The sequence below is a fragment of the Ranitomeya imitator genome, unplaced genomic scaffold (assembly GCF_032444005.1).
Source record: "Ranitomeya imitator isolate aRanImi1 unplaced genomic scaffold, aRanImi1.pri SCAFFOLD_951, whole genome shotgun sequence".
Classification (NCBI taxonomy): domain Eukaryota; kingdom Metazoa; phylum Chordata; class Amphibia; order Anura; family Dendrobatidae; genus Ranitomeya; species Ranitomeya imitator.
Window position 1 is genome coordinate 251 of NW_027194835.1, and position 20380 is coordinate 20630.

The 20380-nt window shown below is 40.5% G+C and overlaps 34 non-coding genes across 34 annotated transcripts; 12 read left to right on the top strand and 22 right to left on the bottom strand.

Annotated features, from left to right (window-relative positions):
* Positions 1 to 307: 307 nt before the first annotated feature.
* Positions 308 to 379, bottom strand: TRNAE-UUC (transfer RNA glutamic acid (anticodon UUC)). Its single transcript has one exon. It is a non-coding gene; the product is annotated as a tRNA-Glu (tRNA).
* An 87-nt stretch (positions 380 to 466) lies between these two features.
* On the top strand, positions 467 to 539 carry TRNAM-CAU (transfer RNA methionine (anticodon CAU)). The gene has a single exon. It is a non-coding gene; the product is annotated as a tRNA-Met (tRNA).
* A 1474-nt stretch (positions 540 to 2013) lies between these two features.
* Positions 2014 to 2085, bottom strand: TRNAE-UUC (transfer RNA glutamic acid (anticodon UUC)). Its single transcript has one exon. It is a non-coding gene; the product is annotated as a tRNA-Glu (tRNA).
* Positions 2086 to 2173: 88 nt separating this feature from the next.
* TRNAM-CAU (transfer RNA methionine (anticodon CAU)) lies at positions 2174 to 2246 on the top strand. The gene has a single exon. It is a non-coding gene; the product is annotated as a tRNA-Met (tRNA).
* A 1466-nt stretch (positions 2247 to 3712) lies between these two features.
* TRNAE-UUC (transfer RNA glutamic acid (anticodon UUC)) lies at positions 3713 to 3784 on the bottom strand. Its single transcript has one exon. It is a non-coding gene; the product is annotated as a tRNA-Glu (tRNA).
* Positions 3785 to 3872: 88 nt separating this feature from the next.
* TRNAM-CAU (transfer RNA methionine (anticodon CAU)) lies at positions 3873 to 3945 on the top strand. Its single transcript has one exon. It is a non-coding gene; the product is annotated as a tRNA-Met (tRNA).
* Positions 3946 to 4268: 323 nt separating this feature from the next.
* On the bottom strand, positions 4269 to 4340 carry TRNAE-CUC (transfer RNA glutamic acid (anticodon CUC)). Its single transcript has one exon. It is a non-coding gene; the product is annotated as a tRNA-Glu (tRNA).
* A 1069-nt stretch (positions 4341 to 5409) lies between these two features.
* On the bottom strand, positions 5410 to 5481 carry TRNAE-UUC (transfer RNA glutamic acid (anticodon UUC)). The gene has a single exon. It is a non-coding gene; the product is annotated as a tRNA-Glu (tRNA).
* An 88-nt stretch (positions 5482 to 5569) lies between these two features.
* On the top strand, positions 5570 to 5642 carry TRNAM-CAU (transfer RNA methionine (anticodon CAU)). The gene has a single exon. It is a non-coding gene; the product is annotated as a tRNA-Met (tRNA).
* A 322-nt stretch (positions 5643 to 5964) lies between these two features.
* On the bottom strand, positions 5965 to 6036 carry TRNAE-CUC (transfer RNA glutamic acid (anticodon CUC)). Its single transcript has one exon. It is a non-coding gene; the product is annotated as a tRNA-Glu (tRNA).
* Positions 6037 to 7118: 1082 nt separating this feature from the next.
* Positions 7119 to 7190, bottom strand: TRNAE-UUC (transfer RNA glutamic acid (anticodon UUC)). The gene has a single exon. It is a non-coding gene; the product is annotated as a tRNA-Glu (tRNA).
* Positions 7191 to 7278: 88 nt separating this feature from the next.
* Positions 7279 to 7351, top strand: TRNAM-CAU (transfer RNA methionine (anticodon CAU)). Its single transcript has one exon. It is a non-coding gene; the product is annotated as a tRNA-Met (tRNA).
* A 322-nt stretch (positions 7352 to 7673) lies between these two features.
* On the bottom strand, positions 7674 to 7745 carry TRNAE-CUC (transfer RNA glutamic acid (anticodon CUC)). The gene has a single exon. It is a non-coding gene; the product is annotated as a tRNA-Glu (tRNA).
* Positions 7746 to 8821: 1076 nt separating this feature from the next.
* On the bottom strand, positions 8822 to 8893 carry TRNAE-UUC (transfer RNA glutamic acid (anticodon UUC)). Its single transcript has one exon. It is a non-coding gene; the product is annotated as a tRNA-Glu (tRNA).
* An 88-nt stretch (positions 8894 to 8981) lies between these two features.
* Positions 8982 to 9054, top strand: TRNAM-CAU (transfer RNA methionine (anticodon CAU)). The gene has a single exon. It is a non-coding gene; the product is annotated as a tRNA-Met (tRNA).
* Positions 9055 to 9376: 322 nt separating this feature from the next.
* TRNAE-CUC (transfer RNA glutamic acid (anticodon CUC)) lies at positions 9377 to 9448 on the bottom strand. Its single transcript has one exon. It is a non-coding gene; the product is annotated as a tRNA-Glu (tRNA).
* Positions 9449 to 10520: 1072 nt separating this feature from the next.
* Positions 10521 to 10592, bottom strand: TRNAE-UUC (transfer RNA glutamic acid (anticodon UUC)). Its single transcript has one exon. It is a non-coding gene; the product is annotated as a tRNA-Glu (tRNA).
* Positions 10593 to 10680: 88 nt separating this feature from the next.
* On the top strand, positions 10681 to 10753 carry TRNAM-CAU (transfer RNA methionine (anticodon CAU)). Its single transcript has one exon. It is a non-coding gene; the product is annotated as a tRNA-Met (tRNA).
* A 322-nt stretch (positions 10754 to 11075) lies between these two features.
* TRNAE-CUC (transfer RNA glutamic acid (anticodon CUC)) lies at positions 11076 to 11147 on the bottom strand. Its single transcript has one exon. It is a non-coding gene; the product is annotated as a tRNA-Glu (tRNA).
* A 1069-nt stretch (positions 11148 to 12216) lies between these two features.
* Positions 12217 to 12288, bottom strand: TRNAE-UUC (transfer RNA glutamic acid (anticodon UUC)). Its single transcript has one exon. It is a non-coding gene; the product is annotated as a tRNA-Glu (tRNA).
* An 88-nt stretch (positions 12289 to 12376) lies between these two features.
* TRNAM-CAU (transfer RNA methionine (anticodon CAU)) lies at positions 12377 to 12449 on the top strand. Its single transcript has one exon. It is a non-coding gene; the product is annotated as a tRNA-Met (tRNA).
* A 322-nt stretch (positions 12450 to 12771) lies between these two features.
* Positions 12772 to 12843, bottom strand: TRNAE-CUC (transfer RNA glutamic acid (anticodon CUC)). Its single transcript has one exon. It is a non-coding gene; the product is annotated as a tRNA-Glu (tRNA).
* A 1082-nt stretch (positions 12844 to 13925) lies between these two features.
* TRNAE-UUC (transfer RNA glutamic acid (anticodon UUC)) lies at positions 13926 to 13997 on the bottom strand. Its single transcript has one exon. It is a non-coding gene; the product is annotated as a tRNA-Glu (tRNA).
* Positions 13998 to 14085: 88 nt separating this feature from the next.
* On the top strand, positions 14086 to 14158 carry TRNAM-CAU (transfer RNA methionine (anticodon CAU)). The gene has a single exon. It is a non-coding gene; the product is annotated as a tRNA-Met (tRNA).
* Positions 14159 to 14480: 322 nt separating this feature from the next.
* TRNAE-CUC (transfer RNA glutamic acid (anticodon CUC)) lies at positions 14481 to 14552 on the bottom strand. Its single transcript has one exon. It is a non-coding gene; the product is annotated as a tRNA-Glu (tRNA).
* A 1073-nt stretch (positions 14553 to 15625) lies between these two features.
* Positions 15626 to 15697, bottom strand: TRNAE-UUC (transfer RNA glutamic acid (anticodon UUC)). The gene has a single exon. It is a non-coding gene; the product is annotated as a tRNA-Glu (tRNA).
* Positions 15698 to 15785: 88 nt separating this feature from the next.
* TRNAM-CAU (transfer RNA methionine (anticodon CAU)) lies at positions 15786 to 15858 on the top strand. The gene has a single exon. It is a non-coding gene; the product is annotated as a tRNA-Met (tRNA).
* Positions 15859 to 16180: 322 nt separating this feature from the next.
* On the bottom strand, positions 16181 to 16252 carry TRNAE-CUC (transfer RNA glutamic acid (anticodon CUC)). The gene has a single exon. It is a non-coding gene; the product is annotated as a tRNA-Glu (tRNA).
* Positions 16253 to 17333: 1081 nt separating this feature from the next.
* On the bottom strand, positions 17334 to 17405 carry TRNAE-UUC (transfer RNA glutamic acid (anticodon UUC)). Its single transcript has one exon. It is a non-coding gene; the product is annotated as a tRNA-Glu (tRNA).
* An 88-nt stretch (positions 17406 to 17493) lies between these two features.
* TRNAM-CAU (transfer RNA methionine (anticodon CAU)) lies at positions 17494 to 17566 on the top strand. The gene has a single exon. It is a non-coding gene; the product is annotated as a tRNA-Met (tRNA).
* Positions 17567 to 17888: 322 nt separating this feature from the next.
* TRNAE-CUC (transfer RNA glutamic acid (anticodon CUC)) lies at positions 17889 to 17960 on the bottom strand. The gene has a single exon. It is a non-coding gene; the product is annotated as a tRNA-Glu (tRNA).
* A 1068-nt stretch (positions 17961 to 19028) lies between these two features.
* On the bottom strand, positions 19029 to 19100 carry TRNAE-UUC (transfer RNA glutamic acid (anticodon UUC)). The gene has a single exon. It is a non-coding gene; the product is annotated as a tRNA-Glu (tRNA).
* Positions 19101 to 19188: 88 nt separating this feature from the next.
* Positions 19189 to 19261, top strand: TRNAM-CAU (transfer RNA methionine (anticodon CAU)). The gene has a single exon. It is a non-coding gene; the product is annotated as a tRNA-Met (tRNA).
* Positions 19262 to 19583: 322 nt separating this feature from the next.
* On the bottom strand, positions 19584 to 19655 carry TRNAE-CUC (transfer RNA glutamic acid (anticodon CUC)). The gene has a single exon. It is a non-coding gene; the product is annotated as a tRNA-Glu (tRNA).
* Between the last annotated feature and the right edge of the window lie 725 nt (positions 19656 to 20380).

A 20380-nucleotide genomic window follows, 5' to 3' on the forward strand; every position in this document is an offset into this window, starting at 1 on the left:
GTGTTACCAACTCAGAACTTTCCCATTAATTTCTGAAATGTTTCCGATTGGAAATGAAGTAGGAGCCCTAATGACAGACAGAACACATGGATTGTTGGGCCCCTAACACTTTGGAGTAAAAAGGTGTAGTTGAGAATGAGTTAAGCTATGAAACAAAATTAAATCTTGTGCAAAAGGTCAGAATGAATGAAAAATACCCTGGTGTTCAGCATTTTTGACTGCAAAGTGCAAATTCTATCTGAAGTACTTTTATTTGCAAAACACATTTCAGTCTTTGAATGTTGGCAGTAGTACAGAAAAAAGTGAATTCCCATACCGGGAGTCGAACCCGGGCCGCCTGGGTGAAAACCAGGAATCCTAACCGCTAGACCATATGGGAATAGATACCTTCAAGCTCGTTGACAATATGAAAAAATAAGTTTCGTGCCTTGCACAAGAAGTGTCTGCAGATTAGCTTGTGTGTCTTGCCTCGTTAGCGCAGTAGGTAGCGCGTCAGTCTCATAATCTGAAGGTCGTGAGTTCGATCCTCACACGGGGCAGCATATTCCTCTTTTCTTAAGAGATATTGTCCCCAATTTAGAACTTTCCCTTTCAGTTCTAAAACGATTCTGATAATTAAGGAATTGTGAGCCCAAATGACAGACAGTACAAATGGGTTGTTGAGTCTCTTAACACCTTTGGTGTAAAAAGAGGTAGTTGGGAATGATTTGAGCTATGAAACCAAACTCAGTCTTGCGCCAAAAGTCGCAATGAATGGACAAAAAGCTGGTGCTCAGCATTTTTGACGGTTAAGTCCAAATTGTACCTGAGATACGTTTGACTGAAAATAACGCATCAGTAGTTAGTACAGAAAAGGGTACTTTCCCATACCGGGAGTCGAACCCGGGCCGCCTGGGTGAGAACCAGGAATCCTACCCGCTAGACCATATGGGAAATGATGCATAGCGGTATCAGTGACAATGTAAAAAAAAGAAGTTTACTACTTGACACAAGAAACTTCTGCAGTTCAATTTGCGCAACTTGCCTCCTTAACACAGTAGGAAGCAAATCCGTCTCATAAGCTAAAGGTTGAACTTTTGATGCTCAGAAGAGGCACTGGCCCCTTGTTTTTTCAATCAATTCTGTCTCCATCTTTGCTAGAGAGCCACCGATTTTTCCCATTCAGTACCAAAACATAACCGATTGCAGCAAAGAGGAGAGCTCTAATAACAGACAGGGAAAAAAGGGTTGCTGAGTCCCTTAAAACCTAGGAGTTACAAGTGAGAAATAAGAATGGTTTGAGCGTTGACCTCAAATGGTATGTGGTGCAAATAAATAACCCAAAACTCTGGTGGTTGACATTTTTGCTGCATAGAGCAGTTCCAACCTAAACTGATTCCATCTACAAGGTTTGTGGCAGTTTTTGAATGTGCGTACATATGCCAAAGGAGGTCACTCCCATAGCAGGAATTGAACCAGTCAACCAGCGATGCTAGGTCCTTTTCCGCATGGGGCAAGCTTTACACTAACCAACAAGACAGGTTTAAAAAAAAAAAAAAAAAAAAAAAAAAAAAAAAAGAAGTTTTTTGCTTTGATTAAATCAATTTTACATTACTAAAGCTAAAACTTTCCACATGAACACCATAATTAGCATATCAGTTGGCAATCTGAAGAATATGAGTTTATTCCTCACATGTGGTACTACTCCCTCCTTTTCTCAGGAGACTGTGTTACCAACTCAGAACTTTCCCATTAATTTCTGAAATGTTTCCGATTGGAAATGAAGTAGGAGCCCTAATGACAGACAGAACACATGGATTGTTGGGCCCCTAACACTTTGGAGTAAAAGGTGTAGTTTGAGAATGAGTTAAGCTATGAAACAAAATTAAATCTTGTGCAAAAGGTCAGAATGAATGAAAAATACCCTGGTGTTCAGCATTTTTGACTGCAAAGTGCAAATTCTATCTGAAGTACTTTTATTTGCAAAACACATTTCAGTCTTTGAATGTTGGCAGTAGTACAGAAAAAAGTGAATTCCCATACCGGGAGTCGAACCCGGGCCGCCTGGGTGAAAACCAGGAATCCTAACCGCTAGACCATATGGGAATAGATACCTTCAAGCTCGTTGACAATATGAAAAAAATAAGTTTCGTGCCTTGCACAAGAAGTGTCTGCAGATTAGCTTGTGTGTCTTGCCTCGTTAGCGCAGTAGGTAGCGCGTCAGTCTCATAATCTGAAGGTCGTGAGTTCGATCCTCACACGGGGCAGCATATTCCTCTTTTCTTAAGAGATATTGTCCCCAATTTAGAACTTTCCCTTTCAGTTCTAAAACGATTCTGATAATTAAGGAATTGTGAGCCCAAATGACAGACAGTACAAATGGGTTGTTGAGTCTCTTAACACCTTTGGTGTAAAAAGAGGTAGTTGGGAATGATTTGAGCTATGAAACCAAACTCAGTCTTGCGCCAAAAGTCGCAATGAATGGACAAAAAGCTGGTGCTCAGCATTTTTGACGGTTAAGTCCAAATTGTACCTGAGATACGTTTGACTGAAAATAACGCATCAGTAGTTAGTACAGAAAAGGGTACTTTCCCATACCGGGAGTCGAACCGGGCCGCCTGGGTGAGAACCAGGAATCCTAACCGCTAGACCATATGGGAAATGATGCATAGCGGTATCAGTGACAATGTAAAAAAAAGAAGTTTACTACTTGACACAAGAAACTTCTGCAGTTCAATTTGCGCAACTTGCCTCGTTAACACAGTAGGAAGCAAATCCGTCTCATAAGCTAAAGGTTGAACTTTTGATGCTCAGAAGAGGCACTGGCCCCTTGTTTTTTCAATCAATTCTGTCTCCATCTTTGCTAGAGAGCCACCGATTTTTCCCATTCAGTACCAAAACATAACCGATTGCAGCAAAGAGGAGAGCTCTAATAACAGACAGGGAAAAAAGGGTTGCTGAGTCCCTTAAAACCTAGGAGTTACAAGTGAGAAATAAGAATGGTTTGAGCGTTGACCTCAAATGGTATGTGGTGCAAATAAATAACCCAAAACTCTGGTGGTTGACATTTTTGCTGCATAGAGCAGTTCCAACCTAAACTGATTCCATCTACAAGGTTTGTGGCAGTTTTTGAATGTGCGTACATATGCCAAAGGAGGTCACTCCCATAGCAGGAATTGAACCAGTCAACCAGCGATGCTAGGTCCTTTTCCGCATGGGGCAAGCTTTACACTAACCAACAAGACAGGTTTAAAAAAAAAAAAAAAAAAAAAAAAAGAAGTTTTTTGCTTTGATTAAATCAAATTTTACATTACTAAAGCTAAAACTTTCCACATGAACACCATAATTAGCATATCAGTTGGCAATCTGAAGAATATGAGTTTATTCCTCACATGTGGTACTACTCCCTCCTTTTCTCAGGAGACTGTGTTACCAACTCAGAACTTTCCCATTAATTTCTGAAATGTTTCCGATTGGAAATGAAGTAGGAGCCCTAATGACAGACAGAACACATGGATTGTTGGGCCCCTAACACTTTGGAGTAAAAAGGTGTAGTTGAGAATGAGTTAAGCTATGAAACAAAATTAAATCTTGTGCAAAAGGTCAGAATGAATGAAAAATACCCTGGTGTTCAGCATTTTTGACTGCAAAGTGCAAATTCTATCTGAAGTACTTTTATTTGCAAAACACATTTCAGTCTTTGAATGTTGGCAGTAGTACAGAAAAAAGTGAATTCCCATACCGGGAGTCGAACCCGGGCCGCCTGGGTGAAAACCAGGAATCCTAACCGCTAGACCATATGGGAATAGATACCTTCAAGCTCGTTGACAATATGAAAAAAATAAGTTTTGTGCCTTGCACAAGAAGTGTCTGCAGATTAGCTTGTGTGTCTTGCCTCGTTAGCGCAGTAGGTAGCGCGTCAGTCTCATAATCTGAAGGTCGTGAGTTCGATCCTCACACGGGGCAGCATATTCCTCTTTTCTTAAGAGATATTGTCCCCAATTTAGAACTTTCCCTTTCAGTTCTAAAACGATTCTGATAATTAAGGAATTGTGAGCCCAAATGACAGACAGTACAAATGGGTTGTTGAGTCTCTTAACACCTTTGGTGTAAAAAGAGGTAGTTGGGAATGATTTGAGCTATGAAACCAAACTCAGTCTTGCGCCAAAAGTCGCAATGAATGGACAAAAAGCTGGTGCTCAGCATTTTTGAACGGTTAAGTCCAAATTGTACCTGAGATACGTTTGACTGAAAATAACGCATCAGTAGTTAGTACAGAAAAGGGTACTTTCCCATACCGGGAGTCGAACCCGGGCCGCCTGGGTGAGAACCAGGAATCCTAACCGCTAGACCATATGGGAAATGATGCATAGCGGTATCAGTGACAATGTAAAAAAAAGAAGTTTACTACTTGACACAAGAAACTTCTGCAGTTCAATTTGCGCAACTTGCCTCCTTAACACAGTAGGAAGCAAATCCGTCTCATAAGCTAAAGGTTGAACTTTTGATGCTCAGAAGAGGCACTGGCCCCTTGTTTTTTCAATCAATTCTGTCTCCATCTTTGCTAGAGAGCCACCGATTTTTCCCATTCAGTACCAAAACATAACCGATTGCAGCAAAGAGGAGAGCTCTAATAACAGACAGGGAAAAAAGGGTTGCTGAGTCCCTTAAAACCTAGGAGTTACAAGTGAGAAATAAGAATGGTTTGAGCGTTGACCTCAAATGGTATGTGGTGCAAATAAATAACCCCAAAACTCTGGTGGTTGACATTTTTGCTGCATAGAGCAGTTCCAACCTAAACTGATTCCATCTACAAGGTTTGTGGCAGTTTTTGAATGTGCGTACATATGCCAAAGGAGGTCACTCCCATAGCAGGAATTGAACCAGTCAACCAGCGATGCTAGGTCCTTTTCCGCATGGGGCAAGCTTTACACTAACCAACAAGACAGGTTTAAAAAAAAAAAAAAAAAAAAAGAAGTTTTTTGCTTTGATTAAATCAATTTTACATTACTAAAGCTAAAACTTTCCACATGAACACCATAATTAGCATATCAGTTGGCAATCTGAAGAATATGAGTTTATTCCTCACATGTGGTACTACTCCCTCCTTTTCTCAGGAGACTGTGTTACCAACTCAGAACTTTCCCATTAATTTCTGAAATGTTTCCGATTGGAAATGAAGTAGGAGCCCTAATGACAGACAGAACACATGGATTGTTGGGCCCCTAACACTTTGGAGTAAAAAGGTGTAGTTGAGAATGAGTTAAGCTATGAAACAAAATTAAATCTTGTGCAAAAGGTCAGAATGAATGAAAAATACCCTGGTGTTCAGCATTTTTGACTGCAAAGTGCAAATTCTATCTGAAGTACTTTTATTTGCAAAACACATTTCAGTCTTTGAATGTTGGCAGTAGTACAGAAAAAAGTGAATTCCCATACCGGGAGTCGAACCCGGGCCGCCTGGGTGAAAACCAGGAATCCTAACCGCTAGACCATATGGGAATAGATACCTTCAAGCTCGTTGACAATATGAAAAAAATAAGTTTCGTGCCTTGCACAAGAAGTGTCTGCAGATTAGCTTGTGTGTCTTGCCTCGTTAGCGCAGTAGGTAGCGCGTCAGTCTCATAATCTGAAGGTCGTGAGTTCGATCCTCACACGGGGCAGCATATTCCTCTTTTCTTAAGAGATATTGTCCCCAATTTAGAACTTTCCCTTTCAGTTCTAAAACGATTCTGATAATTAAGGAATTGTGAGCCCAAATGACAGACAGTACAAATGGGTTGTTGAGTCTCTTAACACCTTTGGTGTAAAAAGAGGTAGTTGGGAATGATTTGAGCTATGAAACCAAACTCAGTCTTGCGCCAAAAGTCGCAATGAATGGACAAAAAGCTGGTGCTCAGCATTTTTGACGGTTAAGTCCAAATTGTACCTGAGATACGTTTGACTGAAAATAACGCATCAGTAGTTAGTACAGAAAAGGGTACTTTCCCATACCGGGAGTCGAACCCGGGCCGCCTGGGTGAGAACCAGGAATCCTAACCGCTAGACCATATGGGAAATGATGCATAGCGGTATCAGTGACAATGTAAAAAAAAGAAGTTTACTACTTGACACAAGAAACTTCTGCAGTTCAATTTGCGCAACTTGCCTCCTTAACACAGTAGGAAGCAAATCCGTCTCATAAGCTAAAGGTTGAACTTTTGATGCTCAGAAGAGGCACTGGCCCCTTGTTTTTTCAATCAATTCTGTCTCCATCTTTGCTAGAGAGCCACCGATTTTTCCCATTCAGTACCAAAACATAACCGATTGCAGCAAAGAGGAGAGCTCTAATAACAGACAGGGAAAAAAGGGTTGCTGAGTCCCTTAAAACCTAGGAGTTACAAGTGAGAAATAAGAATGGTTTGAGCGTTGACCTCAAATGGTATGTGGTGCAAATAAATAACCCAAAACTCTGGTGGTTGACATTTTTGCTGCATAGAGCAGTTCCAACCTAAACTGATTCCATCTACAAGGTTTGTGGCAGTTTTTGAATGTGCGTACATATGCCAAAGGAGGTCACTCCCATAGCAGGAATTGAACCAGTCAACCAGCGATGCTAGGTCCTTTTCCGCATGGGGCAAGCTTTACACTAACCAACAAGACAGGTTTAAAAAAAAAAAAAAAAAAAAAAAAAAAAAAAAAAAGAAGTTTTTTGCTTTGATTAAATCAATTTTACATTACTAAAGCTAAAACTTTCCACATGAACACCATAATTAGCATATCAGTTGGCAATCTGAAGAATATGAGTTTATTCCTCACATGTGGTACTACTCCCTCCTTTTCTCAGGAGACTGTGTTACCAACTCAGAACTTTCCCATTAATTTCTGAAATGTTTCCGATTGGAAATGAAGTAGGAGCCCTAATGACAGACAGAACACATGGATTGTTGGGCCCCTAACACTTTGGAGTAAAAAGGTGTAGTTGAGAATGAGTTAAGCTATGAAACAAAATTAAATCTTGTGCAAAAGGTCAGAATGAATGAAAAATACCCTGGTGTTCAGCATTTTTGACTGCAAAGTGCAAATTCTATCTGAAGTACTTTTATTTGCAAAACACATTTCAGTCTTTGAATGTTGGCAGTAGTACAGAAAAAAGTGAATTCCCATACCGGGAGTCGAACCCGGGCCGCCTGGGTGAAAACCAGGAATCCTAACCGCTAGACCATATGGGAATAGATACCTTCAAGCTCGTTGACAATATGAAAAAAATAAGTTTCGTGCCTTGCACAAGAAGTGTCTGCAGATTAGCTTGTGTGTCTTGCCTCGTTAGCGCAGTAGGTAGCGCGTCAGTCTCATAATCTGAAGGTCGTGAGTTCGATCCTCACACGGGGCAGCATATTCCTCTTTTCTTAAGAGATATTGTCCCCAATTTAGAACTTTCCCTTTCAGTTCTAAAACGATTCTGATAATTAAGGAATTGTGAGCCCAAATGACAGACAGTACAAATGGGTTGTTGAGTCTCTTAACACCTTTGGTGTAAAAAGAGGTAGTTGGGAATGATTTGAGCTATGAAACCAAACTCAGTCTTGCGCCAAAAGTCGCAATGAATGGACAAAAAGCTGGTGCTCAGCATTTTTGACGGTTAAGTCCAAATTGTACCTGAGATACGTTTGACTGAAAATAACGCATCAGTAGTTAGTACAGAAAAGGGTACTTTCCCATACCGGGAGTCGAACCCGGGCCGCCTGGGTGAGAACCAGGAATCCTAACCGCTAGACCATATGGGAAATGATGCATAGCGGTATCAGTGACAATGTAAAAAAAAGAAGTTTACTACTTGACACAAGAAACTTCTGCAGTTCAATTTGCGCAACTTGCCTCGTTAACACAGTAGGAAGCAAATCCGTCTCATAAGCTAAAGGTTGAACTTTTGATGCTCAGAAGAGGCACTGGCCCCTTGTTTTTTCAATCAATTCTGTCTCCATCTTTGCTAGAGAGCCACCGATTTTTCCCATTCAGTACCAAAACATAACCGATTGCAGCAAAGAGGAGAGCTCTAATAACAGACAGGGAAAAAAGGGTTGCTGAGTCCCTTAAAACCTAGGAGTTACAAGTGAGAAATAAGAATGGTTTGAGCGTTGACCTCAAATGGTATGTGGTGCAAATAAATAACCCAAAACTCTGGTGGTTGACATTTTTGCTGCATAGAGCAGTTCCAACCTAAACTGATTCCATCTACAAGGTTTGTGGCAGTTTTTGAATGTGCGTACATATGCCAAAGGAGGTCACTCCCATAGCAGGAATTGAACCAGTCAACCAGCGATGCTAGGTCCTTTTCCGCATGGGGCAAGCTTTACACTAACCAACAAGACAGGTTTAAAAAAAAAAAAAAAAAAAAAAAAAAAAAGAAGTTTTTTGCTTTGATTAAATCAATTTTACATTACTAAAGCTAAAACTTTCCACATGAACACCATAATTAGCATATCAGTTGGCAATCTGAAGAATATGAGTTTATTCCTCACATGTGGTACTACTCCCTCCTTTTCTCAGGAGACTGTGTTACCAACTCAGAACTTTCCCATTAATTTCTGAAATGTTTCCGATTGGAAATGAAGTAGGAGCCCTAATGACAGACAGAACACATGGATTGTTGGGCCCCTAACACTTTGGAGTAAAAAGGTGTAGTTGAGAATGAGTTAAGCTATGAAACAAAATTAAATCTTGTGCAAAAGGTCAGAATGAATGAAAAATACCCTGGTGTTCAGCATTTTTGACTGCAAAGTGCAAATTCTATCTGAAGTACTTTTATTTGCAAAACACATTTCAGTCTTTGAATGTTGGCAGTAGTACAGAAAAAAGTGAATTCCCATACCGGGAGTCGAACCCGGGCCGCCTGGGTGAAAACCAGGAATCCTAACCGCTAGACCATATGGGAATAGATACCTTCAAGCTCGTTGACAATATGAAAAAAATAAGTTTCGTGCCTTGCACAAGAAGTGTCTGCAGATTAGCTTGTGTGTCTTGCCTCGTTAGCGCAGTAGGTAGCGCGTCAGTCTCATAATCTGAAGGTCGTGAGTTCGATCCTCACACGGGGCAGCATATTCCTCTTTTCTTAAGAGATATTGTCCCCAATTTAGAACTTTCCCTTTCAGTTCTAAAACGATTCTGATAATTAAGGAATTGTGAGCCCAAATGACAGACAGTACAAATGGGTTGTTGAGTCTCTTAACACCTTTGGTGTAAAAAGAGGTAGTTGGGAATGATTTGAGCTATGAAACCAAACTCAGTCTTGCGCCAAAAGTCGCAATGAATGGACAAAAAGCTGGTGCTCAGCATTTTTGACGGTTAAGTCCAAATTGTACCTGAGATACGTTTGACTGAAAATAACGCATCAGTAGTTAGTACAGAAAAGGGTACTTTCCCATACCGGGAGTCGAACCCGGGCCGCCTGGGTGAGAACCAGGAATCCTAACCGCTAGACCATATGGGAAATGATGCATAGCGGTATCAGTGACAATGTAAAAAAAAGAAGTTTACTACTTGACACAAGAAACTTCTGCAGTTCAATTTGCGCAACTTGCCTCGTTAACACAGTAGGAAGCAAATCCGTCTCATAAGCTAAAGGTTGAACTTTTGATGCTCAGAAGAGGCACTGGCCCCTTGTTTTTTCAATCAATTCTGTCTCCATCTTTGCTAGAGAGCCACCGATTTTTCCCATTCAGTACCAAAACATAACCGATTGCAGCAAAGAGGAGAGCTCTAATAACAGACAGGGAAAAAAGGGTTGCTGAGTCCCTTAAAACCTAGGAGTTACAAGTGAGAAATAAGAATGGTTTGAGCGTTGACCTCAAATGGTATGTGGTGCAAATAAATAACCCAAAACTCTGGTGGTTGACATTTTTGCTGCATAGAGCAGTTCCAACCTAAACTGATTCCATCTACAAGGTTTGTGGCAGTTTTTGAATGTGCGTACATATGCCAAAGGAGGTCACTCCCATAGCAGGAATTGAACCAGTCAACCAGCGATGCTAGGTCCTTTTCCGCATGGGGCAAGCTTTACACTAACCAACAAGACAGGTTTAAAAAAAAAAAAAAAAAAAAAAAAAGAAGTTTTTTGCTTTGATTAAATCAATTTTACATTACTAAAGCTAAAACTTTCCACATGAACACCATAATTAGCATATCAGTTGGCAATCTGAAGAATATGAGTTTATTCCTCACATGTGGTACTACTCCCTCCTTTTCTCAGGAGACTGTGTTACCAACTCAGAACTTTCCCATTAATTTCTGAAATGTTTCCGATTGGAAATGAAGTAGGAGCCCTAATGACAGACAGAACACATGGATTGTTGGGCCCCTAACACTTTGGAGTAAAAAGGTGTAGTTGAGAATGAGTTAAGCTATGAAACAAAATTAAATCTTGTGCAAAAGGTCAGAATGAATGAAAAATACCCTGGTGTTCAGCATTTTTGACTGCAAAGTGCAAATTCTATCTGAAGTACTTTTATTTGCAAAACACATTTCAGTCTTTGAATGTTGGCAGTAGTACAGAAAAAAGTGAATTCCCATACCGGGAGTCGAACCCGGGCCGCCTGGGTGAAAACCAGGAATCCTAACCGCTAGACCATATGGGAATAGATACCTTCAAGCTCGTTGACAATATGAAAAAAATAAGTTTTGTGCCTTGCACAAGAAGTGTCTGCAGATTAGCTTGTGTGTCTTGCCTCGTTAGCGCAGTAGGTAGCGCGTCAGTCTCATAATCTGAAGGTCGTGAGTTCGATCCTCACACGGGGCAGCATATTCCTCTTTTCTTAAGAGATATTGTCCCCAATTTAGAACTTTCCCTTTCAGTTCTAAAACGATTCTGATAATTAAGGAATTGTGAGCCCAAATGACAGACAGTACAAATGGGTTGTTGAGTCTCTTAACACCTTTGGTGTAAAAAGAGGTAGTTGGGAATGATTTGAGCTATGAAACCAAACTCAGTCTTGCGCCAAAAGTCGCAATGAATGGACAAAAAGCTGGTGCTCAGCATTTTTGACGGTTAAGTCCAAATTGTACCTGAGATACGTTTGACTGAAAATAACGCATCAGTAGTTAGTACAGAAAAGGGTACTTTCCCATACCGGGAGTCGAACCCGGGCCGCCTGGGTGAGAACCAGGAATCCTAACCGCTAGACCATATGGGAAATGATGCATAGCGGTATCAGTGACAATGTAAAAAAAAGAAGTTTACTACTTGACACAAGAAACTTCTGCAGTTCAATTTGCGCAACTTGCCTCCTTAACACAGTAGGAAGCAAATCCGTCTCATAAGCTAAAGGTTGAACTTTTGATGCTCAGAAGAGGCACTGGCCCCTTGTTTTTTCAATCAATTCTGTCTCCATCTTTGCTAGAGAGCCACCGATTTTTCCCATTCAGTACCAAAACATAACCGATTGCAGCAAAGAGGAGAGCTCTAATAACAGACAGGGAAAAAAGGGTTGCTGAGTCCCTTAAAACCTAGGAGTTACAAGTGAGAAATAAGAATGGTTTGAGCGTTGACCTCAAATGGTATGTGGTGCAAATAAATAACCCAAAACTCTGGTGGTTGACATTTTTGCTGCATAGAGCAGTTCCAACCTAAACTGATTCCATCTACAAGGTTTGTGGCAGTTTTTGAATGTGCGTACATATGCCAAAGGAGGTCACTCCCATAGCAGGAATTGAACCAGTCAACCAGCGATGCTAGGTCCTTTTCCGCATGGGGCAAGCTTTACACTAACCAACAAGACAGGTTTAAAAAAAAAAAAAAAAAAAAAAGAAGTTTTTTGCTTTGATTAAATCAATTTTACATTACTAAAGCTAAAACTTTCCACATGAACACCATAATTAGCATATCAGTTGGCAATCTGAAGAATATGAGTTTATTCCTCACATGTGGTACTACTCCCTCCTTTTCTCAGGAGACTGTGTTACCAACTCAGAACTTTCCCATTAATTTCTGAAATGTTTCCGATTGGAAATGAAGTAGGAGCCCTAATGACAGACAGAACACATGGATTGTTGGGCCCCTAACACTTTGGAGTAAAAAGGTGTAGTTGAGAATGAGTTAAGCTATGAAACAAAATTAAATCTTGTGCAAAAGGTCAGAATGAATGAAAAATACCCTGGTGTTCAGCATTTTTGACTGCAAAGTGCAAATTCTATCTGAAGTACTTTTATTTGCAAAACACATTTCAGTCTTTGAATGTTGGCAGTAGTACAGAAAAAAGTGAATTCCCATACCGGGAGTCGAACCCGGGCCGCCTGGGTGAAAACCAGGAATCCTAACCGCTAGACCATATGGGAATAGATACCTTCAAGCTCGTTGACAATATGAAAAAAATAAGTTTCGTGCCTTGCACAAGAAGTGTCTGCAGATTAGCTTGTGTGTCTTGCCTCGTTAGCGCAGTAGGTAGCGCGTCAGTCTCATAATCTGAAGGTCGTGAGTTCGATCCTCACACGGGGCAGCATATTCCTCTTTTCTTAAGAGATATTGTCCCCAATTTAGAACTTTCCCTTTCAGTTCTAAAACGATTCTGATAATTAAGGAATTGTGAGCCCAAATGACAGACAGTACAAATGGGTTGTTGAGTCTCTTAACACCTTTGGTGTAAAAAGAGGTAGTTGGGAATGATTTGAGCTATGAAACCAAACTCAGTCTTGCGCCAAAAGTCGCAATGAATGGACAAAAAGCTGGTGCTCAGCATTTTTGACGGTTAAGTCCAAATTGTACCTGAGATACGTTTGACTGAAAATAACGCATCAGTAGTTAGTACAGAAAAGGGTACTTTCCCATACCGGGAGTCGAACCCGGGCCGCCTGGGTGAGAACCAGGAATCCTAACCGCTAGACCATATGGGAAATGATGCATAGCGGTATCAGTGACAATGTAAAAAAAAGAAGTTTACTACTTGACACAAGAAACTTCTGCAGTTCAATTTGCGCAACTTGCCTCCTTAACACAGTAGGAAGCAAATCCGTCTCATAAGCTAAAGGTTGAACTTTTGATGCTCAGAAGAGGCACTGGCCCCTTGTTTTTTCAATCAATTCTGTCTCCATCTTTGCTAGAGAGCCACCGATTTTTCCCATTCAGTACCAAAACATAACCGATTGCAGCAAAGAGGAGAGCTCTAATAACAGACAGGGAAAAAAGGGTTGCTGAGTCCCTTAAAACCTAGGAGTTACAAGTGAGAAATAAGAATGGTTTGAGCGTTGACCTCAAATGGTATGTGGTGCAAATAAATAACCCAAAACTCTGGTGGTTGACATTTTTGCTGCATAGAGCAGTTCCAACCTAAACTGATTCCATCTACAAGGTTTGTGGCAGTTTTTGAATGTGCGTACATATGCCAAAGGAGGTCACTCCCATAGCAGGAATTGAACCAGTCAACCAGCGATGCTAGGTCCTTTTCCGCATGGGGCAAGCTTTACACTAACCAACAAGACAGGTTTAAAAAAAAAAAAAAAAAAAAAAAAAAAAAAAAAAAGAAGTTTTTTGCTTTGATTAAATCAATTTTACATTACTAAAGCTAAAACTTTCCACATGAACACCATAATTAGCATATCAGTTGGCAATCTGAAGAATATGAGTTTATTCCTCACATGTGGTACTACTCCCTCCTTTTCTCAGGAGACTGTGTTACCAACTCAGAACTTTCCCATTAATTTCTGAAATGTTTCCGATTGGAAATGAAGTAGGAGCCCTAATGACAGACAGAACACATGGATTGTTGGGCCCCTAACACTTTGGAGTAAAAAGGTGTAGTTGAGAATGAGTTAAGCTATGAAACAAAATTAAATCTTGTGCAAAAGGTCAGAATGAATGAAAAATACCCTGGTGTTCAGCATTTTTGACTGCAAAGTGCAAATTCTATCTGAAGTACTTTTATTTGCAAAACACATTTCAGTCTTTGAATGTTGGCAGTAGTACAGAAAAAAGTGAATTCCCATACCGGGAGTCGAACCCGGGCCGCCTGGGTGAAAACCAGGAATCCTAACCGCTAGACCATATGGGAATAGATACCTTCAAGCTCGTTGACAATATGAAAAAAATAAGTTTCGTGCCTTGCACAAGAAGTGTCTGCAGATTAGCTTGTGTGTCTTGCCTCGTTAGCGCAGTAGGTAGCGCGTCAGTCTCATAATCTGAAGGTCGTGAGTTCGATCCTCACACGGGGCAGCATATTCCTCTTTTCTTAAGAGATATTGTCCCCAATTTAGAACTTTCCCTTTCAGTTCTAAAACGATTCTGATAATTAAGGAATTGTGAGCCCAAATGACAGACAGTACAAATGGGTTGTTGAGTCTCTTAACACCTTTGGTGTAAAAAGAGGTAGTTGGGAATGATTTGAGCTATGAAACCAAACTCAGTCTTGCGCCAAAAGTCGCAATGAATGGACAAAAAGCTGGTGCTCAGCATTTTTGACGGTTAAGTCCAAATTGTACCTGAGATACGTTTGACTGAAAATAACGCATCAGTAGTTAGTACAGAAAAGGGTACTTTCCCATACCGGGAGTCGAACCCGGGCCGCCTGGGTGAGAACCAGGAATCCTAACCGCTAGACCATATGGGAAATGATGCATAGCGGTATCAGTGACAATGTAAAAAAAAGAAGTTTACTACTTGACACAAGAAACTTCTGCAGTTCAATTTGCGCAACTTGCCTCGTTAACACAGTAGGAAGCAAATCCGTCTCATAAGCTAAAGGTTGAACTTTTGATGCTCAGAAGAGGCACTGGCCCCTTGTTTTTTCAATCAATTCTGTCTCCATCTTTGCTAGAGAGCCACCGATTTTTCCCATTCAGTACCAAAACATAACCGATTGCAGCAAAGAGGAGAGCTCTAATAACAGACAGGGAAAAAAGGGTTGCTGAGTCCCTTAAAACCTAGGAGTTACAAGTGAGAAATAAGAATGGTTTGAGCGTTGACCTCAAATGGTATGTGGTGCAAATAAATAACCCAAAACTCTGGTGGTTGACATTTTTGCTGCATAGAGCAGTTCCAACCTAAACTGATTCCATCTACAAGGTTTGTGGCAGTTTTTGAATGTGCGTACATATGCCAAAGGAGGTCACTCCCATAGCAGGAATTGAACCAGTCAACCAGCGATGCTAGGTCCTTTTCCGCATGGGGCAAGCTTTACACTAACCAACAAGACAGGTTTAAAAAAAAAAAAAAAAAAAAAAAAAAGAAGTTTTTTGCTTTGATTAAATCAATTTTACATTACTAAAGCTAAAACTTTCCACATGAACACCATAATTAGCATATCAGTTGGCAATCTGAAGAATATGAGTTTATTCCTCACATGTGGTACTACTCCCTCCTTTTCTCAGGAGACTGTGTTACCAACTCAGAACTTTCCCATTAATTTCTGAAATGTTTCCGATTGGAAATGAAGTAGGAGCCCTAATGACAGACAGAACACATGGATTGTTGGGCCCCTAACACTTTGGAGTAAAAAGGTGTAGTTGAGAATGAGTTAAGCTATGAAACAAAATTAAATCTTGTGCAAAAGGTCAGAATGAATGAAAAATACCCTGGTGTTCAGCATTTTTGACTGCAAAGTGCAAATTCTATCTGAAGTACTTTTATTTGCAAAACACATTTCAGTCTTTGAATGTTGGCAGTAGTACAGAAAAAAGTGAATTCCCATACCGGGAGTCGAACCCGGGCCGCCTGGGTGAAAACCAGGAATCCTAACCGCTAGACCATATGGGAATAGATACCTTCAAGCTCGTTGACAATATGAAAAAAATAAGTTTTGTGCCTTGCACAAGAAGTGTCTGCAGATTAGCTTGTGTGTCTTGCCTCGTTAGCGCAGTAGGTAGCGCGTCAGTCTCATAATCTGAAGGTCGTGAGTTCGATCCTCACACGGGGCAGCATATTCCTCTTTTCTTAAGAGATATTGTCCCCAATTTAGAACTTTCCCTTTCAGTTCTAAAACGATTCTGATAATTAAGGAATTGTGAGCCCAAATGACAGACAGTACAAATGGGTTGTTGAGTCTCTTAACACCTTTGGTGTAAAAAGAGGTAGTTGGGAATGATTTGAGCTATGAAACCAAACTCAGTCTTGCGCCAAAAGTCGCAATGAATGGACAAAAAGCTGGTGCTCAGCATTTTTGACGGTTAAGTCCAAATTGTACCTGAGATACGTTTGACTGAAAATAACGCATCAGTAGTTAGTACAGAAAAGGGTACTTTCCCATACCGGGAGTCGAACCCGGGCCGCCTGGGTGAGAACCAGGAATCCTAACCGCTAGACCATATGGGAAATGATGCATAGCGGTATCAGTGACAATGTAAAAAAAAGAAGTTTACTACTTGACACAAGAAACTTCTGCAGTTCAATTTGCGCAACTTGCCTCCTTAACACAGTAGGAAGCAAATCCGTCTCATAAGCTAAAGGTTGAACTTTTGATGCTCAGAAGAGGCACTGGCCCCTTGTTTTTTCAATCAATTCTGTCTCCATCTTTGCTAGAGAGCCACCGATTTTTCCCATTCAGTACCAAAACATAACCGATTGCAGCAAAGAGGAGAGCTCTAATAACAGACAGGGAAAAAAGGGTTGCTGAGTCCCTTAAAACCTAGGAGTTACAAGTGAGAAATAAGAATGGTTTGAGCGTTGACCTCAAATGGTATGTGGTGCAAATAAATAACCCAAAACTCTGGTGGTTGACATTTTTGCTGCATAGAGCAGTTCCAACCTAAACTGATTCCATCTACAAGGTTTGTGGCAGTTTTTGAATGTGCGTACATATGCCAAAGGAGGTCACTCCCATAGCAGGAATTGAACCAGTCAACCAGCGATGCTAGGTCCTTTTCCGCATGGGGCAAGCTTTACACTAACCAACAAGACAGGTTTAAAAAAAAAAAAAAAAAAAAAAAAAAAAAAAAAAGAAGTTTTTTGCTTTGATTAAATCAATTTTACATTACTAAAGCTAAAACTTTCCACATGAACACCATAATTAGCATATCAGTTGGCAATCTGAAGAATATGAGTTTATTCCTCACATGTGGTACTACTCCCTCCTTTTCTCAGGAGACTGTGTTACCAACTCAGAACTTTCCCATTAATTTCTGAAATGTTTCCGATTGGAAATGAAGTAGGAGCCCTAATGACAGACAGAACACATGGATTGTTGGGCCCCTAACACTTTGGAGTAAAAAGGTGTAGTTGAGAATGAGTTAAGCTATGAAACAAAATTAAATCTTGTGCAAAAGGTCAGAATGAATGAAAAATACCCTGGTGTTCAGCATTTTTGACTGCAAAGTGCAAATTCTATCTGAAGTACTTTTATTTGCAAAACACATTTCAGTCTTTGAATGTTGGCAGTAGTACAGAAAAAAGTGAATTCCCATACCGGGAGTCGAACCCGGGCCGCCTGGGTGAAAACCAGGAATCCTAACCGCTAGACCATATGGGAATAGATACCTTCAAGCTCGTTGACAATATGAAAAAAATAAGTTTCGTGCCTTGCACAAGAAGTGTCTGCAGATTAGCTTGTGTGTCTTGCCTCGTTAGCGCAGTAGGTAGCGCGTCAGTCTCATAATCTGAAGGTCGTGAGTTCGATCCTCACACGGGGCAGCATATTCCTCTTTTCTTAAGAGATATTGTCCCCAATTTAGAACTTTCCCTTTCAGTTCTAAAACGATTCTGATAATTAAGGAATTGTGAGCCCAAATGACAGACAGTACAAATGGGTTGTTGAGTCTCTTAACACCTTTGGTGTAAAAAGAGGTAGTTGGGAATGATTTGAGCTATGAAACCAAACTCAGTCTTGCGCCAAAAGTCGCAATGAATGGACAAAAAGCTGGTGCTCAGCATTTTTGACGGTTAAGTCCAAATTGTACCTGAGATACGTTTGACTGAAAATAACGCATCAGTAGTTAGTACAGAAAAGGGTACTTTCCCATACCGGGAGTCGAACCCGGGCCGCCTGGGTGAGAACCAGGAATCCTAACCGCTAGACCATATGGGAAATGATGCATAGCGGTATCAGTGACAATGTAAAAAAAAGAAGTTTACTACTTGACACAAGAAACTTCTGCAGTTCAATTTGCGCAACTTGCCTCGTTAACACAGTAGGAAGCAAATCCGTCTCATAAGCTAAAGGTTGAACTTTTGATGCTCAGAAGAGGCACTGGCCCCTTGTTTTTTCAATCAATTCTGTCTCCATCTTTGCTAGAGAGCCACCGATTTTTCCCATTCAGTACCAAAACATAACCGATTGCAGCAAAGAGGAGAGCTCTAATAACAGACAGGGAAAAAAGGGTTGCTGAGTCCCTTAAAACCTAGGAGTTACAAGTGAGAAATAAGAATGGTTTGAGCGTTGACCTCAAATGGTATGTGGTGCAAATAAATAACCCAAAACTCTGGTGGTTGACATTTTTGCTGCATAGAGCAGTTCCAACCTAAACTGATTCCATCTACAAGGTTTGTGGCAGTTTTTGAATGTGCGTACATATGCCAAAGGAGGTCACTCCCATAGCAGGAATTGAACCAGTCAACCAGCGATGCTAGGTCCTTTTCCGCATGGGGCAAGCTTTACACTAACCAACAAGACAGGTTTAAAAAAAAAAAAAAAAAAAAAGAAGTTTTTTGCTTTGATTAAATAAATTTTACATTACTAAAGCTAAAACTTTCCACATGAACACCATAATTAGCATATCAGTTGGCAATCTGAAGAATATGAGTTTATTCCTCATATGTGGTACTACTCCCTCCTTTTCTCAGGAGACTGTGTTACCAACTCAGAACTTTCCCATTAATTTCTGAAATGTTTCCGATTGGAAATGAAGTAGGAGCCCTAATGACAGACAGAACACATGGATTGTTGGGCCCCTAACACTTTGGAGTAAAAAGGTGTAGTTGAGAATGAGTTAAGCTATGAAACAAAATTAAATCTTGTGCAAAAGGTCAGAATGAATGAAAAATACCCTGGTGTTCAGCATTTTTGACTGCAAAGTGCAAATTCTATCTGAAGTACTTTTATTTGCAAAACACATTTCAGTCTTTGAATGTTGGCAGTAGTACAGAAAAAAGTGAATTCCCATACCGGGAGTCGAACCCGGGCCGCCTGGGTGAAAACCAGGAATCCTAACCGCTAGACCATATGGGAATAGATACCTTCAAGCTCGTTGACAATATGAAAAAAATAAGTTTCGTGCCTTGCACAAGATGTGTCTGCAGATTAGCTTGTGTGTCTTGCCTCGTTAGCGCAGTAGGTAGCGCGTCAGTCTCATAATCTGAAGGTCGTGAGTTCGATCCTCACACGGGGCAGCATATTCCTCTTTTCTTAAGAGATATTGTCCCCAATTTAGAACTTTCCCTTTCAGTTCTAAAACGATTCTGATAATTAAGGAATTGTGAGCCCAAATGACAGACAGTACAAATGGGTTGTTGAGTCTCTTAACACCTTTGGTGTAAAAAGAGGTAGTTGGGAATGATTTGAGCTATGAAACCAAACTCAGTCTTGCGCCAAAAGTCGCAATGAATGGACAAAAAGCTGGTGCTCAGCATTTTTGACGGTTAAGTCCAAATTGTACCTGAGATACGTTTGACTGAAAATAACGCATCAGTAGTTAGTACAGAAAAGGGTACTTTCCCATACCGGGAGTCGAACCCGGGCCGCCTGGGTGAGAACCAGGAATCCTAACCGCTAGACCATATGGGAAATGATGCATAGCGGTATCAGTGACAATGTAAAAAAAAGAAGTTTACTACTTGACACAAGAAACTTCTGCAGTTCAATTTGCGCAACTTGCCTCCTTAACACAGTAGGAAGCAAATCCGTCTCATAAGCTAAAGGTTGAACTTTTGATGCTCAGAAGAGGCACTGGCCCCTTGTTTTTTCAATCAATTCTGTCTCCATCTTTGCTAGAGAGCCACCGATTTTTCCCATTCAGTACCAAAACATAACCGATTGCAGCAAAGAGGAGAGCTCTAATAACAGACAGGGAAAAAAGGGTTGCTGAGTCCCTTAAAACCTAGGAGTTACAAGTGAGAAATAAGAATGGTTTGAGCGTTGACCTCAAATGGTATGTGGTGCAAATAAATAACCCAAAACTCTGGTGGTTGACATTTTTGCTGCATAGAGCAGTTCCAACCTAAACTGATTCCATCTACAAGGTTTGTGGCAGTTTTTGAATGTGCGTACATATGCCAAAGGAGGTCACTCCCATAGCAGGAATTGAACCAGTCAACCAGCGATGCTAGGTCCTTTTCCGCATGGGGCAAGCTTTACACTAACCAACAAGACAGGTTTAAAAAAAAAAAAAAAAAAAAAAAAAAAAAAAAAGAAGTTTTTTGCTTTGATTAAATCAATTTTACATTACTAAAGCTAAAACTTTCCACATGAACACCATAATTAGCATATCAGTTGGCAATCTGAAGAATATG